At 39.5% G+C, this 15908-nt stretch overlaps 1 long non-coding RNA gene across 3 annotated transcripts in view; it reads left to right on the plus strand.

Moving 5' to 3' along the window:
• Positions 1-882: 882 nt before the first annotated feature.
• Positions 883-15908, plus strand: part of LOC123572869 (uncharacterized) — a 30793-nt gene continuing 15767 nt past the window's right edge. For 2 of the 3 annotated variants that reach the window (XR_012434338.1, XR_010586581.1), the window contains exons 1-2: positions 883-1105; positions 12786-12967. This is a non-coding gene — a long non-coding RNA (uncharacterized lncRNA). Of the gene's footprint in view, positions 1106-10211; positions 10259-12785; positions 12968-15908 lie in introns of all 3 variants that reach the window. The other variant, XR_006697404.2, reaches the window with a different exon arrangement.

Genomic DNA, 15908 nt, shown 5'->3' on the forward strand with positions numbered 1-15908 from the left:
CAGGGCCAGGGTTCCCAGGCCTACCCACACCTACAGAGGAGGCCCCGCCAGGGCAGGCGCTGGGGGAAGGCTCCAGGCTCCTGTGTGGGTGGGTGGCCATGGCCCTGACACCACAGGGCAAGCCCAGGGCCTTAACAGAACTCTGCCCTTGTTGGGGGGTGGAGGGGGGTTGTGTGGAGATAAAGTCTGTGCAGGGGATTAGGAGGAAGGAGCTCAGGTTTATTGAGTTGCTAGCTGGGACGGTAATTAACACTTCAAGGTGCGGGAAGGAGAGACCTGGTGAGCAAACACAAGGTAGCCCTCCCTGCGTTCTCCAGACCCTTAGAAGACACTCAGAACACGGCTGGGAAGGCTCTGCTGTATTTTTTTTCACAGATGAGAAAGCTGAGACTCCTGGAGGGTTAGCGTGGAGCTCAGGGACACAGAACTGACAAAGGTTGGGTCGGGCACCTTGCCTTTTCTGCTGTGGGAACTGCCCTTCTGGGGCCATCGAAGAAATTTTCAGAGCCAGAAAATCTGATCATGATCTGATAAAGGAACTCCTCATTCATAATTTAAACTGTTCTGGAAACTCAGAGCTGTGGCCATCAGGTCATTATATGGGGAAAGGATACAGCCGGGTCTTTTGCCAAAGCTGCTGGTCCAGATGGGGCCCATTGTGGGTGCAAGGCCTGGAGCTCATTCAGCTGAGAGTGGATGCCTTGGGGGCAGTCGTGCACGCTGGGAAACCTGGGGTGGGAGAGAAATCACTGAGTGAGGATTATTCAAAGTCGCCTGTTCCTGTTCCAGGCCGTAAAGTCTGGCCCAGGATTGCAGATGGGCAAGAACTGGGCCTCGTTGGTGCAATCTTGCTTTAAGTTGTTTGCCGTTGAAGTAGGAAACAGCAGTGCAAAGAGATGGGGTGTGGATGGCAGCTGTGGCTCCTCTTGTCCCTGTGAGTTTCTCAGCTCCGTGCCCAAGCTCCCTGCTCTTGGCAGGCCGCGCGGCGTGGGTCGACTGCCAGTGTGGAGGAATGCTGAACTGTGTGCTCACTGCCTTTTATATTTCCAGCCACATCAGCCCCAGAAACAGCAGAGACAACCATAGAAGGCAACGCTTCTCCTCGGTGAGCCATGTCCCCCAAGCCTGGCGCGAGGGGCGCTGAGGTTTATGTGGAGCGATTGCTGGGCTGCCTCCCTTTCTCTGGGCCCAGGAGTTTCCCTCTAATGCCTGCTGGGGGCTTATCCATGAGCAGGCCTGGCCATGCCCACACACGATAAGGAGACCCAACTTTTCACCCAGAGGTTGCAACCTGGCAGCTCACAGGTTGGATTCATTCTGCAAATGTGTTTTATTGGGTCCACATAGTGTTTCCAAACATTCTGAATCATTATTTTTAAAATCAGGAATATTTAAATTAAAGTCTGGATTTCTAGCTCTGTTCCAAAAGTCAGAGGATCTGGCAATACTGTACCTGAATTCCACATGACAATCGGTGATAGGAAGTCCCTGTGAACCCAGGGAAAGCTATGAACACATCTGCAGATGATCCTCAATCAGAAAGCAGACCAAGAGAAAGGGCGGCCCACGGATGCCTGCTCCTGCTCTGCTCACCTGTGCCTCTGTGCAGCTGGGTCTGCCACAGCCTATTTGAATCTAATCCCCGTTAAACATTGGCATTTTTATGAATACCCCTTGCTTTGATTCTTTGCTCACCAAACAACTTCCTTATTGTAATTTGACCTCAATTACCTGAATAAGAGAAGGCACCAGATCTCTGGACTGTAGTGAATGCAACCAAGTAAACTCTACCTTATGCAACACTTCAGCCCCCTACCTCATTGTATCCCTTCCTTTTTTAGCATCTACAACTGTAGGAACTGGCATCTGTACAGAATTGAGGGGCCTGGCCAGAGGCTGTAACTGCTATAACTGAAAAAAACTGCTCTAACTCCTGCGAGCTCACTGGCTAGGATTCCCCAGCGTTGATGGCAAGTGGTTCTGGATCTCTCCAGCATCTCACAATGCTCTTTTAATTTCCACCTGCTGATCAGGAGGTCTAAGAGAAGGAAGCAAATCTGAGAACAGAACTATCACTGGAACACATTCTGAATGTTACCCTCAGTTCCAGTTATCTTTTGCAGTGTAATAAACCACCCCAAACTGCAGGGCCTAAAACAACCATTCTCTTTGTCTGACAGGTTATGTGGGTCAGATTTTGGCTGGGACATGGCAAGGACAGCTCGTATCTGTTGCACAACGTCTGATCCTTAGCTGAACAGCTGGGGATGATTTAAATGTCTGGGGCTGGCATGTGGGCTGAGATGACTTGATGGCTTGGCTTAGCTGGGCTTCTCCATGTGGCTTGGGCTTCCTTATAGCATGGCGGGCTCAGGATAGTCAGACATCTCACCAGATAGCTGCGGATTCCTACAGCAAGTCTTCACCAGACAAGGCAGAATCTGCATGATATTTTATGATCTGCTTTGAAATTGCTCATTTTATTATTTTTAAAAGGAAAAAACATATTCCAATACAGATTGGTATTAAATGAAAGTAATTTTATCTCCTCCTCCATCCTTCTGTACACAATTTCTTGAATATTCTCCCCTAAGCATGATTATGCTTAAATAAGCACATATGATGAACTCACTTCTGGAATGGTGGGGTGAGGCGCTCCGTGGACATGTTCCCTAGCAGAACAACCATAGCTAATTAAAATTATGTTGTAAAAGTTCAACCATTTAAAACTTCTGGATGTTGTCTTAAGAGCATTACATGAATTAACAAATATTTTTGTTTGTTTGTTTGTTTCTGTTTTTTTTGAGATGGAGTCTCGCTCTGTCGCCAGGCTGGAGTGCAGTGGCACGATCTCGGCTCACTGCAAGCTCCGCCTCCCGGGTTCAAGCCATTCTCCTGCCTCAGCCTCCTGAGTAGCTGGGACTACAGGCGCCCGCCACCATGCCCGGCTAATTTTTTGTATTTTTTAATAGAGATGGGGTTTCACCATGGTCTCGATCTCCTGACCTTGTGATCCGCCCGCCTCGGCCTCCCAAAGTGCTGGGATTACAGGCGTGAGCCACCGCGCCCGGCCAAATCATTTTTTCAAGAAACTCTACTAAATCTCTGTAAGAAGAGCGAGGGTCTGTGGAACTTAAGCCACAACCTGCTCTCCCCACCAGCTCATCATGATAGCAGGTGTGTGTGCCCAAGACATGGGGCTTCCTCTCCCACCAGCTCTCAGTCAGGGGCTACAGTACCTATCCAGGAGGGGCAGGCCACCGGCATTTCACATCTTTCCAAGTTCTGTGTTGAATAGGTTAAATTCTATATGAGTGTGGCTGAGGTCAGGGGCTCCCTTCCTCCATACAGCTCTTATTCATAGAGTGGAAGCTCTACCCCAGATGTGGCAGGCTAAGAATACTGTGGCCCCAGTTGCTTTTGCCCAGCTCACTCACTGGGTAGAAGTTTCATGCTGGGGGAGGCAAGGCCAACAGATCAGAGAAGCTACTTTCCCTGCCCAGTATGCTGCTCATAAAGATGGGGTGTTGCTCAGAGAGAAATAAGCAGTGGGGAGAGATTTTTGCCTGACAGGAAGGGGGCCTTAAGAACAGAGAACTCTGAAGCTCTCCGTGAATGAACTGACTTTATTTAGAACAGAATGTGGGGGAAGTTCATGCCTAAGGGAGCTCTCAAAAACAATAGACATTCTGGTGGTAAGCAGTGAAGAAGAGGCTGGAAGCTGTATGAGAGCAACAAGTGAAACTGTGGATCAGCTATAGCTTATAAAAAAAGAACCACGGAAACAGACATCTAAGAAGGGCCTTCTTGAGGCTCAAAAACAAAAACAAAAGCAAAATCTCAAAGCTAGCTCAAAAACTATCCTTGCAAAGGGGCTTGAACTTGATTGACTGAGACCGTGGAGCAATTTATGCACCAGGGCACTATCACAAACAACAGAGCAACCAACAGGCAATTAGTAGAATCTAACAGTTGAGTAAGATATCAAGAGACATAGACAGCTTACAGAGAGATCAAGTAAACAAACAGTGAAAGAGAACCCTGCTAAAACCACTGTCATCCCATGGTGACTATGCACATGCTCAAGGCTGTGCTTTCCAAGGAGCAACATCAGTGCCTTTACATTGCAGGAAAAGTAGACTTCACTCAAATGGACCAGCCAAATTACTAAACAGATAAACAACAAAGAACAACAATCTTCAGACACAGGGGCTTCAGGGAAAATCAGTATTCTGAGTGGCTATAGTATATTATCTAAAATGTCCAATTTTCAAGAAAAAAATATGAGGCACACAAATAAACATGACAGGGAGACTCATACAGGGGAGGTAAAAGCAGATAACACAAACTGTCAGAGGGCCCAAACACAAGACTTAACAAAGATAACCATCACAAATATATCCAAAAAATAAAGGAAATCATGCTTAAGGAAGTAAGAAATGATGATGCTGTCTCATTGAATAGAGAATATCAATAAAGAGATAGAACTGATTAAAAAGATTCAAATGGAAATTCTGGAGTTGAAAAGTATAATAACCAAAGTAGAAAATTCACAAGAGGAGTTCAACAGTAGGTTTGAACTGCCAGAAAAAAAGAATCAGCAAACATGAGGATGTATTCATAAAGATTGTGAAATAAAAAACAGAGACAACAAAATGAAGAAAAATGAACAAAACCTCAAAGAAATGTGGGGCACCATAATGTGTACAGATATACATGATGATTATACAAGAAGAAGAGGGAAAGGAAAGAGCAGAAAAAAATATTTGAAGAAATAATGCCTGAAATGTATCAAATTTGATAAAAAATTAATATATCCAAGAACCCCAACAAACTCCAAGTAGGATTAATACAAACATATCCATGCCCAGATGCATCATATTAAAAATGTTAAACCTCCAAAACATTAACAGTTGACTTCTCATCAGAAACAGTGGCATCCAGAAGGCAATGGGATTCCATATTTAAAGTGCTAAAAGAAAAAATTCAACCAAGAATCTTACATCCAGAAAAAAAATCTTTCAAAAAAGAGGGTATAATAAAAATATTACCAGATAAACAAAAACTAAGAGAGTTTATTGCTGGAAGACCCCCCTCACAAAAATACTCAAGGGAAAATTTTCAGGTTGACAAGTGACCCTAGATGGAGTTTTGAGTTTACATTAAAAAAGGGCATCAGTAAATATAAGTATGTAATTATAAAAGACATGGATATTTCTATAAAAGACATGGATGTAATTATAAAATAAATGAATATTCTTTCTTCTCTTAACCTATTTCAAAAGCAGTGGTATAAAACAATATATATTTAATTGTATTGTTGAGCCAAAACATATAGAAATGTAATATATTTGACAAGAACAGTACCAATGACGTGAATGTGAACAAAGCTGTATTTGTGTAAGACAATGACACAAGATGGCAACTGGAATGTACAAGAACAAATGAAGAGAGCTATAAATGGTAAATAATAAGGTTAATATAACAAACTTCATAATTATAAACTTGTTATCCTTTCTTCTCTTCTTTAAAAGACATAAAATTATGTAATGCAATAAGTATAACTGTACCATTGGGTTTGTTATATATATGTATATGTGCAATTATTGTTATATGTATATAAAATAACATAAATAACATAAAAAGGATAAAAAGGTATACAGCTATGTAGAGGCAACACTTCTATATCTTATTGAAATTAAGTTAATATAAATCTGAAGTAGATTCTAAGTTGAGGTGTATATGATAAATCATATAAAAGCCACTAAGAAAATAACTCAAAAATACAGTGAAAAATTATTAAAGCAATTAAAATATTACACAAGAAAATATTTACTTAATGCAAAAGAAGCAGTAAAGGAGAAATAGATGAACAAAAAAGACATGAGATACGTAGAAAACAAAAAGCAAAATGACAGACATAAGTCCAACTTTAAAAAATAACATTAAATGTGAATCGATTAAACAATCCAACTAAAAGGCTGATATTTTCAGACTGAATAAAAAAATAAGATCTAACTATATGCTGTGTGTAGGAGACACACTTTAGAACCAACAATACAAATAGGTAAAAAGTAAAAAGATGGAAAAACATTTATCATGCGAACATAACCATAAGAATGAAGTGGCAGCTCTGCTAATATTAGAAAGACTGTAAAACAAAAAAAAATTACTACAGGCAAAGACAAACATTTAAATTGATAAAATTTATCAGAAAAATGTAATAATTATAAACACATATGTACCTAAAAATAGAGCCTCCTAAAAACATGAAGCAAAAACAGAAGTGAAAGGAAAAACAGGCAATTCAACAATAACAGTTGGAGACTTCAATATCCCACTTTCAATAATGGCTAGAACAACAAAGCAGAAGGAGGTAGAAGAAGCAAGGAAGTAGAAGACTTGAGCAACCCCATAAATCAACTAGGTCTATGAAATACACATTTCACCGAACAGCAGGATACACATTCTTCTCGAATGCACATGGAACATTTGCCATAAGAGACCAATATGCCAGTTCATAAAACAAGCCTCAACAAATTTTTTTAAAAATTAAAATCCTATAAAGTATGTTCTCTGACTACAATAGAATGAAACTAGAACTCAATAACAGAAAATTTGGGGAATTTACAAATATGTGGAAATTTAAAAACACATCCCTATATAACCAATACATCAATAAAGAAATCACAAGAGAAATTACAAAACACTTACAGGTGAGTGAAAATGAAGACATAGGATGTTGAAACTTATGGGAAGCAGCTAAAGCAGTGTCTAGAGGGTATTTAATAGCTGTTAATACCTCTGTTAAAAAAGAAGAAAGATTTTACATCACTAGCCTGATTTTCCATCTTAAGACACTGAAAAAAGGAGAGCAAATTCAATCTAAAACAAGCAAAAGGAAGAAAGTAATAGAGATTAGGGCGGCTATTAATGAAGCAGAAGAAAAACAAAAGAGAAAGTGAACAAAACCAAAAGTTGTTTCTGTGAAAAGATCATCAAAATCAACAATTAGCTAGACTGACCAAGAAAAAGAGAGAAAACTCAAATTACTAAAATCAGGAATAAAAAAGATGACAATTCTATTGACCTTACAGAAATAAGAAGGATTGGAAGGGAATACTATAAACATTTATATGCTAACAAATTCAAAAAACTTGGATGAAATGAACATATTTCTAGGAAACTCAAACTACTAAAACTGAATCAAGAAGAAATAGATAACCTAAATAGACCTGTGAAAATGAAGACGTTGAATTAGCAATTTGAAAACTTCCCACAAAAATGGCCTAGGCCCAAAAAGGCTTCACTTTTTAATTCTCCAAACATTTAAAATAGAGTTAATACAAATTATTTTTTAAAAAAGGAAAAGAATAGAAGGGAGTAGTTACCAAGTTATTCTTTGAGGTCAGTATTACCCAGATACCAAAACCATCAAAAACATCAAAACCACCAAAGACATCATAAAAGAAAGGAAAAAAAAAAAAAAGAAAATAGCCTTAAAAGGGCAAATCTGAGTGTTGTTGGCCTTAAAGAGGTGGCAGAGAGAGAGAGAGAGAGAGGAGCAGAAAGTTTATTCAAAGTGATAATAACAGAGAACTTTCCAAGCCTAGAGAAAGATATTAATATCCAAGTACAAGAAAGTTCTAGACCACCTAGCAGATTTAACCTGAAGAAGATGACCTCAAGGCATCTAATAATTCAACTCCTAAGGGTAAAGGATAAAGAAAGTTTCCAAAAAGCAGCAAGAGAAAAGAAACAAACAGCGTACAATGGAGCTCCAGTACGTCTGGCAGTAGACTTTTCAGTGGAAACCTTACGGGCCAGGAGAGTGTGGTGTGACGTATTTCAAGTGCCTAAGGAAAAAACTTTTACTCTAGAATAGTATATCCGGTGAAAATATCTTTCAGACATGAAGGGGAAGTAAACGCTTTCCCAGGCAAACAAAAGCTGAGGAATCTCAATACCAGATCTGTCCTACAAATCATGCCAAAGGGAGTTCTTCAATCTGAAAGAAAATAACATTGATGAGCAATAAGATATCATCTGAAGGCACAGAACTCACTAGTAATAGTGAGCACACAGAAAAACACAGAATCTTATAAAACTGTAATTGTGGTGTATAAATTACTCATATTTTAAGTAGAAAGATGATAATATAAATTGATCAGAAAAAATAACTACATCAACTTTTCAAGACATAATACAATAAGATATAAATAAAAACAACAAAAAGTTAAAAAGACTGGGTGTGGTGGCTCACGTCTGTAATCCCAGCACTTTGGGAGGCCAAAGCAGGCAAATCACTTGAGCTCAGGAGTTCAAGACCAGCCTGGGCAACATGGTGAAATGCTGTTTCTACAAAAAATTACAAAAAATTTAGCTGGGTGTGATGATGTGTGCCTGTAGTCTCAGCTACTCGGAGGGCTGAGGTGGGAGAATCACTTGAGCCCAGGAAGTCAAAGCTGCAGTGAGCTGTGACTGTCTGTGCTCTAGCCAGGGCAACAGAGTGAGATACTGTCTCAAAAAAAAAAAAAAAAGGTAAAAAGTAGGGAGACAAAGTTGGAGTATAGAGTTTTCATTAGTTTTCTTTTTACTTGTTGGTTTATGCAATCAGTGTTGTCATCAGTTTAAAATAATGGATTATAAGATATTATTTGCAAGCCTCATGGTAACCTCAAATCTAAAAACATACAACTGGTACTTAAAAATAAGGAGCAAGAAAAGAAACAATTCCAGTTACAAAGAAGAACAAACTAGAAGGACTCACACTTTCTTTTCTTTCTTTCTTTTCTTTTTTTTTTTTTTTTTGAGATGGAATCTTGCTCTTATCACCCAGGCTGGAGTGTAATGGCACAACCTTGGCTCACCGCAACCTCCACCTCCTGGGTTCAAGTGATTCTCCTGCCTCAGCCTTCCGAGTAGCTGGGATTACAGGCATGTGCCACCCCTCCAGGCTAATTTTGTATTTTTAGTAGAGATGGGGTTTCTTCGTGTTGGTCAGGCTGGTCTCGAACTCCCGACCTCAGGTGATCTGCCCACCTCAGCTTCTTAAAGTGCTGGGATTACAGGCGTAAGCCACCATGCCCAGCTAATTTTTTGTATTTTTAGTAGATTTTTTTGTATTTTTAGCAGAAATGTTGGCCAGGCTGGTCTCAAACTCCTGACCTCAGGTGATGCACTTGCCTCGGCCTCCCAAAGTGCTGGGTTTACAGGTGTGAGCCACCGTTTCAGGCCAGGACTCACACTTTCTGAAATCTAAATAGCTACAAAAGAATGAAATGCTTAGGAATAAACTTACAAAATTAAAAAAAAAAAACATATATTGAAATTACAAAATATTGTTGAAAAAGACCTGAATAAATGGAATGACATCCTGTGTTTATGGATCAGAAGATTTAATATTTTAAAATGGTAATACCTCCTCCCAAACTGACCTACCAACTCAAAGCAATTTGTATTCTAATCCCAGTTGATTTGGTTGTAGAAATTGACAAACTGGTTCTCAAATTCATATGGAAATTCAAAGGATCCAGGATAACCAAAGCATTCTTGAAAAAGGGGATCAAAATTGAAGGACCCACACTTCCTGAGTTCAAAACTTATTACAAAGCTTATGCCTTATGCACCAGGATCCATTCCTTCAAAGCTGGCCTTGCGCAGATATTTCATATCCTTTCCAGTGCTCTTCAGTTCTCTGCTGCAGTTTTATGTTTCTGTCTACGACAATTTTTCTTCAACCCAAGAACTTCCTGTAGCATTTTTTTGTAGTGCCAATGTGCTGATGATCAATCCTCTCAGCTTTTGTTTGTCAGCAAAGTGTCTTTATTTCACTTTTAATTAATGAATTAATTAATTTTTCTTGAGTCAGGGTCTTGCTCATGTCACCCAGGTTGCAGTGCAGTAGTGGGATCACAGCTCGCTGTAGCCTTGAACTCCTGGACTCAAATGATCTTCCACCTCAGCCTCTTGAGTAGTTGGGACTATTTTTGGAGAGATGGTGTATTGCCCAGGCTGGTCTCAAACTCCTGGCCTCAAGCGATCCTCCTGCCTCAGCCTCCCAAAGTGCTGAGATTACAGGGCATGAGCCATCTTGTCCAACCATATTTCACCTTAATTTGCAAATAACATTTTTACTGGGTATAAAATTCAAGGTTGGCAGTTTCCTTCAGCGCTGTAAAGATGTCGTTCTATTGTCTTTTTGTTTTCAGTTTCTGTTGAAAAGTCGGCTGTCAGTTTTATTGCTGCTCCTTTGAAGGTAATGTGTCTTTTCTTCCTGTAACTGTCATTTTTCTCAGGTTTTTCTGTAGTTTGATTATAGGATGGTAGATGTGGTTTCTGTGATTTATCTTGCTTTGGGTTTTTGAGATTTTAAAATCTGTGTGTTGATGTCTTCTCATAAATTTTGGAATATTCTTGGCCATTATTTCTTCTGCCCCATGTATTGCTTCTTCTCTGATCTTTTGCTCTTCTTCTTCTGGCACTTTGGTTACATATACATTGTGTTTTCAAATTATGTCCTCTACATACCTTCTTTTTCCTCTCTGTGCTTTGGTGTATGTATTTTCTATTTATCTCTAACTGGACTTCTTTTGTTCCCAGCCTTTTATGATACCCACCTGAAATTAAGAAATTATGATTCTTAATTTCAGACAGTTTGTTTTTCAATTTTAGCACGTTGATTGTTTTGTATAGATTCTAATCCTCTGTTGATTTCCATTCATCTTTCCCTGTACTTTCTGTTGATTTCTGTTCATCTTTTCCTCTACTTTCTTGAATGTAATGTTACCTATTTGAATATCTTTCACTTCTAATTCCAAACCCTGGATTTTTGGTCAGTTTGCCTCTGTTGTTCGTTTCTGTCTTGATGTTTGATCATCTCTTGCTGTCTCTTTGCTGCTGTATGCTCACACGTAAAAGAACTACACTGGCTCCATATGATTTTTTTTTTTTTCCATCGGGAATGATCTTCATTTTCTTCTGTGTAGCATCCTATAATTATTTAAATGAAAACAGGATCTGAGCTGGGTTGGGACTAGTTTGTAGTTTTAGTAAAACTTGGTTCAGTTCTGGTTAATTCCTATTCCTTGGGTGTGGTCCTTTTAGGCTTTGAATTGAGCCTAGCTATTCTTTCTCTCTTCAGCCTTAGAAGTTTTGCCATTCCGAGGTTTTAGCTTAGTTTTTCTTTCCCCCTGCTGCTAGATGTAGCTTCAAAATCTGATAAACATGTTGTAATGAAGACCTGTTGTTTCCTGTTCCAGGCTCCTTCTCTCTAGCAGGACATTATCTTCACAGCACTGCAAGACTGTGGAAGATTTTATTCTATCTTTCTGGCCAAACTCCCCAGTCTTCTACACCACCCCTGCATTCAGCCAATGACAAATAAGGAAAGCCAGCCTTGCATTTGGCCCTCTCTCACTTCCAGTTCTTTGGGCTGGTTTGATGCAACTGCCAAAAGCTCTCATGGCATCTCCTTACCCCAGCCTAGTACCTCTTTTGGGGGCTGGAGTTGGGAAATGCTCCTGGGAAAAAAATGGCCAGTGATCCTCGGATTACCTTGAAAGGGCTTCTTTCTTATTTGAAATTTAGTTCATCTAATTCTTGTTGCTTTTGCATCTCTCCAGTGCCTTTAAAAACATGATCATTACAATTTAGCTTTTCAAACTGCAACAAACATGCTGCTCTTTCCTGACCTCCTATATTATACTCAAATTTTTTGGTTTTTAATTACAACTCTCTTGGGTTTTCTGTGTATTGTTTGAACATGAGAAACTACTTGATGAAGAAGACTGTACATTACACAGAGAATTGGAGTTACATTGAGTACATTTCATGTAGGCATGAGTGAGAGGAGTATGGATATCAGGAAGTTAAAGGGGTGGACTATAGTTGACACAGTTGATTGTCTTCTCAGGATTTATCCCTTGCTTCTTTCCTCTTAAGAGGAAAGTTCAGGCATCTACCTTCCCATGTGCTATTCACCTTCATATGACTTATGGGAAAGCTAATTCTCTGCTTAGCTTTATGGAGTGGATCTAATTGGTATAAGTATAATCTCATCTCTATTGCTAATGATTTAGTTAAGGAAAGCACAGGTATTTCCATGATTTGAGATGGATGGATTTTTGACATTATCTTTGCATGTGGGAGATTCTCACCTGGGAAAGTTGGAAAACAACAAAGTTATGAAGTTTTATAATTTAGTTTCTAAAGCAGCATCAGAAGCTGAATAATGTTTCATTTAAGCAGTTCAGTGATCTCAATGTTGTTCCAACATGTGGCGTCATATGCCCCAAGTAGCCTCTTAAGGCAAAGTGTATCTGTTTATGCCTGATCCAGCTCCTGATCATTCACATGAAAGTGAATAAGGCCTCATTGTAATGCAAGGTATTAGATCCCTTTGCAACTCATAGTGCCATAAATCAGAGCCCTGTGGTTGACTTGGCCCTTCAGTTTCATCTGCAATAACAATTGAAGCTCTGTCTTCAGAACTGAACTGGATACATAGCTAAAGTCAACACAGGGAGTGACCGCTTTTCTCTGGCATTATATCTTCATTTCCCCCATAATTCATTTGAATAGGAATTTCTGTGGTTTAAGCCAAGAAATAGCAGCCCATTCACATTTGTAAATGCTCCTGCATAGCTATAATTATATCTTTAATAACTGGGCCCTAGCGATGTTTTAGTTTCATGCCCATCAGTCTTTCATGCTTAAATGAATGAAAAGTTTCATATTTTCATTTCTTCCTTCAACAAACATTGACTGGTCATTTGCTATTTCAGGCACTGTGTTGGGAGTAAGGAATGTGGAGTCATCTCTTCCCTCAGAGAAACACTGACAAGTGTTAGCTCACAGACTTGTGTGCACAAAGATGGATCCTCACAGTTGTCCACTGGAGCACTGTTTGAAGCAGCAAAAGGAACCAAGTCAACTTTCCCTGAGTACGAAAATGGCTAAATAAATGGTAATTTATTCATAGAAAAGAATATAATACAACTATTAAAATCATGAAAAAAGGTACATGTTACACCATGAGTAAATCTCAAAAACATCAGTTTAAAAAAAAAAGCAAGTAAAAGCAAGTAGCAAAAGTATCCACACAGCCTGATGCCATTTACGTAGACCTTAAAGATCCAATACATGCAATGGTATATCTTGATCAGGAATTTATATGTGTGAAATAAATTACAAAACCATGCTGTAAGATGGGCATTTCCTCTGAAAAGGAAAGCATGAGGGAAGTGGGGAGGTGAGACTTTATCTGGTTGGTAACATTATTATTTTTTTATTAAGAAGAAAGATGAAGCCAAATAGACAAACTATCAAATTTTGCTTAATTTTGGTGGTGGGTACTTAAGCGTCAGTTATATAATTTTTTCTGCATGAAATATTTTAACATGAAAACAGCATTTAAATAAAAAACACAGAGGCATTATCTGAGTATAATAACTCACATTTTAGTGAGGAAGAGAAACAGGCAAACTAAGAGTGTTTAGATAAATGCTGATAACACAAAATACAGGGCAGCTGCCGGCAGCTCAGCCTGGGGGCTTGGGAGGACCTCCTGGAAGAGGTAATGGTTGACTGAAATGTTGAAAACCGCATGGAGTTAGGAGGACACGTTGGAGAGGAACATCCTGGGAAGAGAATAGAGCCATTGTTGATATCTCCATAGTGTTAGGGTAATAACACGCATTGTTAAAAATTTATCTTGCTAACCAAGGCCAAGTCTCCCCTGGATTGGAGATAAGATAAGCTCCCCTTCCAGCAGCATCAGAGGCTGCTCAGGGCCTGTGACATACCCTTGGAGAAGAATCCTCCATGTGCAAAGTGGTCTAATGGTTAACTTCTAAAAGAAAATAGCTGAACCTGATGGCACTATGGGCCAACTACCACTTCTAAGAACTTTACCTGTTTTCACCCACTTAAACAGCCCCATGAGGAACGTACTATTATAGTCATCCAATTTACAGATGTGGAAACCGAGGCACAGAGAAGTGAAATAATTTGCTCCCAGATACTCAGCTATAAGGGGCAGAGCCAAGATTTAAACCCAGACAGTCTGGCTTTACAGTCTCATGCAAGGTCCCCAGAAGGTCTCTCTCCTGGGTCCTGAGATATTACATTGCCTGGGCTCTCAATACAGCATTGAGCTTAGCTGTCTTGGTTCCAGGCCCTCACCTTCTGGATTCAACCCAGCTACCAAAACCCTCAGCCCTGACTTTTTATTCAATGCCTGGCTCCCAATTTCCAGCAAGCCCTTTGTGCCTTGACTCCATCTGTCCCAGCTCTTGAGCTGCTCATGCCTGAATCCCATCCCATGCCTGCCCCAAGTCCTCTCCTGCCTTCTGTCTTACAACCTGCCATCCTGCCCACCTGAGGCTCTGCCTACTGACATGCCTCTCCCAGGACAAGACCAGCTTCTAGGACAAGCACTGTACTCAGAAGGCATGCCTTTCAAGTCAGGGGCAGGCTTGTTAGGGTCAAAATGGTCCCAATTCTGGGGATGTCATTTGAAAAAAGACTGTTTTCAGGAAACAATCTTCCCATCTGTGATGATTTAAAAATATAGTTCTCAAATTGTGTGTAGGAAAGGAAAGTAGCAATACAGGTGCAGGAAGAGCATGACTGTGTGGATAAAAAGATGATGTATGCACATGAACATGCAAACTGAGAACTTAGGTTAAGTTACAGCATGATATGGTAGGTACTACGGTTTGAATGTGTTCCCCAAAGTTCATGTGTTGGAAACTAAATCTTCAATGCAACAGTGGGACTTTTAAGAGGTGATTGTGTCATGAGGGTTCTGCACTCATGAATGTTGATATCATGTGAGTAATAGCTTTAATAATTGGGTCCTAGTGATGTTTTAATTCTATGCCCATCACTATTTCATGGTTAAATGAATGAAAAGTTTCATATTTTCATTTCTTTCTTCCCTGTCTTTCTCATGCACACACACACTCTCTTTCCCTTCCATCTTCCACACCATGGGACAACACAGCAAGAAGGCCCTTGCCAGATGCCGGCCTCGTGACAGGACTTTCCAGCTTCCAGAATTGCAAGAAATAGATTTCCGCACTTCATATAAAAAATTATGATGTGATTGATGCTTTATATGTGCTTCTCTTGCCACTCCTTGCAACAACTTCAAAAGTCAATCATTACTGTTCCTAGTTTATAAATGAAATCGTTATGGTGTAAATAGCTTGCCCAAGATCACATAGTTTATAGGCAGTGGGTCTTTCACAGAAATTTGTTAGGCTGTAAATTTTGTGCTCTTTCCATTAGACCATGCAAGACTTTGTGTATCTTCCCTACTAAGGAATTTCACAGAAAAAAGGCATCCTTATTCATAGTAGTTAGAAATGGCATAACTGAGGCACCTTTTCAAGGGGAAGGGCAAATCATAAAGCTGAACAACCTCAGAAGAGGTTACAGTGAACCTTATCAAGGACCTATATATAATTATCAGCTTACATGAAGTACAGGGGACTTTTAAATGACATCACCAGCATACAATCGGCAAATTCAGATCATAGAAAACACTATGGTACAAATGACCTGACTTCTTCAACAAGTGCATTACAAGGAAAAAGAAAGAGAAAGAGAAACTATAGATTTAAAATGTGCTAAGAAACATATCAATCAACTATAATGCATGGACTTTTGGCCTGATTTGAACAGAACATAAAAAGAAATGATGAAATGATTGATTTAAACACTGACAGGAAATTTTATGATGTTAAAAAATTGCTGTTATTTGTTTTAGGTGTGATAATTATAATATAGCTGTGCTTTTTTTAAAAAGAGTCATTATATTTTAGAAATACCTACTGAAATATTTTGTATGAAATGATGTATCTTGTTTTACTTCAAGGTAATTGAGGGAGGGAAGAATTAGA

The sequence above is a fragment of the Macaca fascicularis genome, chromosome 4 (genome assembly GCF_037993035.2).
Source record: "Macaca fascicularis isolate 582-1 chromosome 4, T2T-MFA8v1.1".
NCBI lineage: Eukaryota > Metazoa > Chordata > Mammalia > Primates > Cercopithecidae > Macaca > Macaca fascicularis.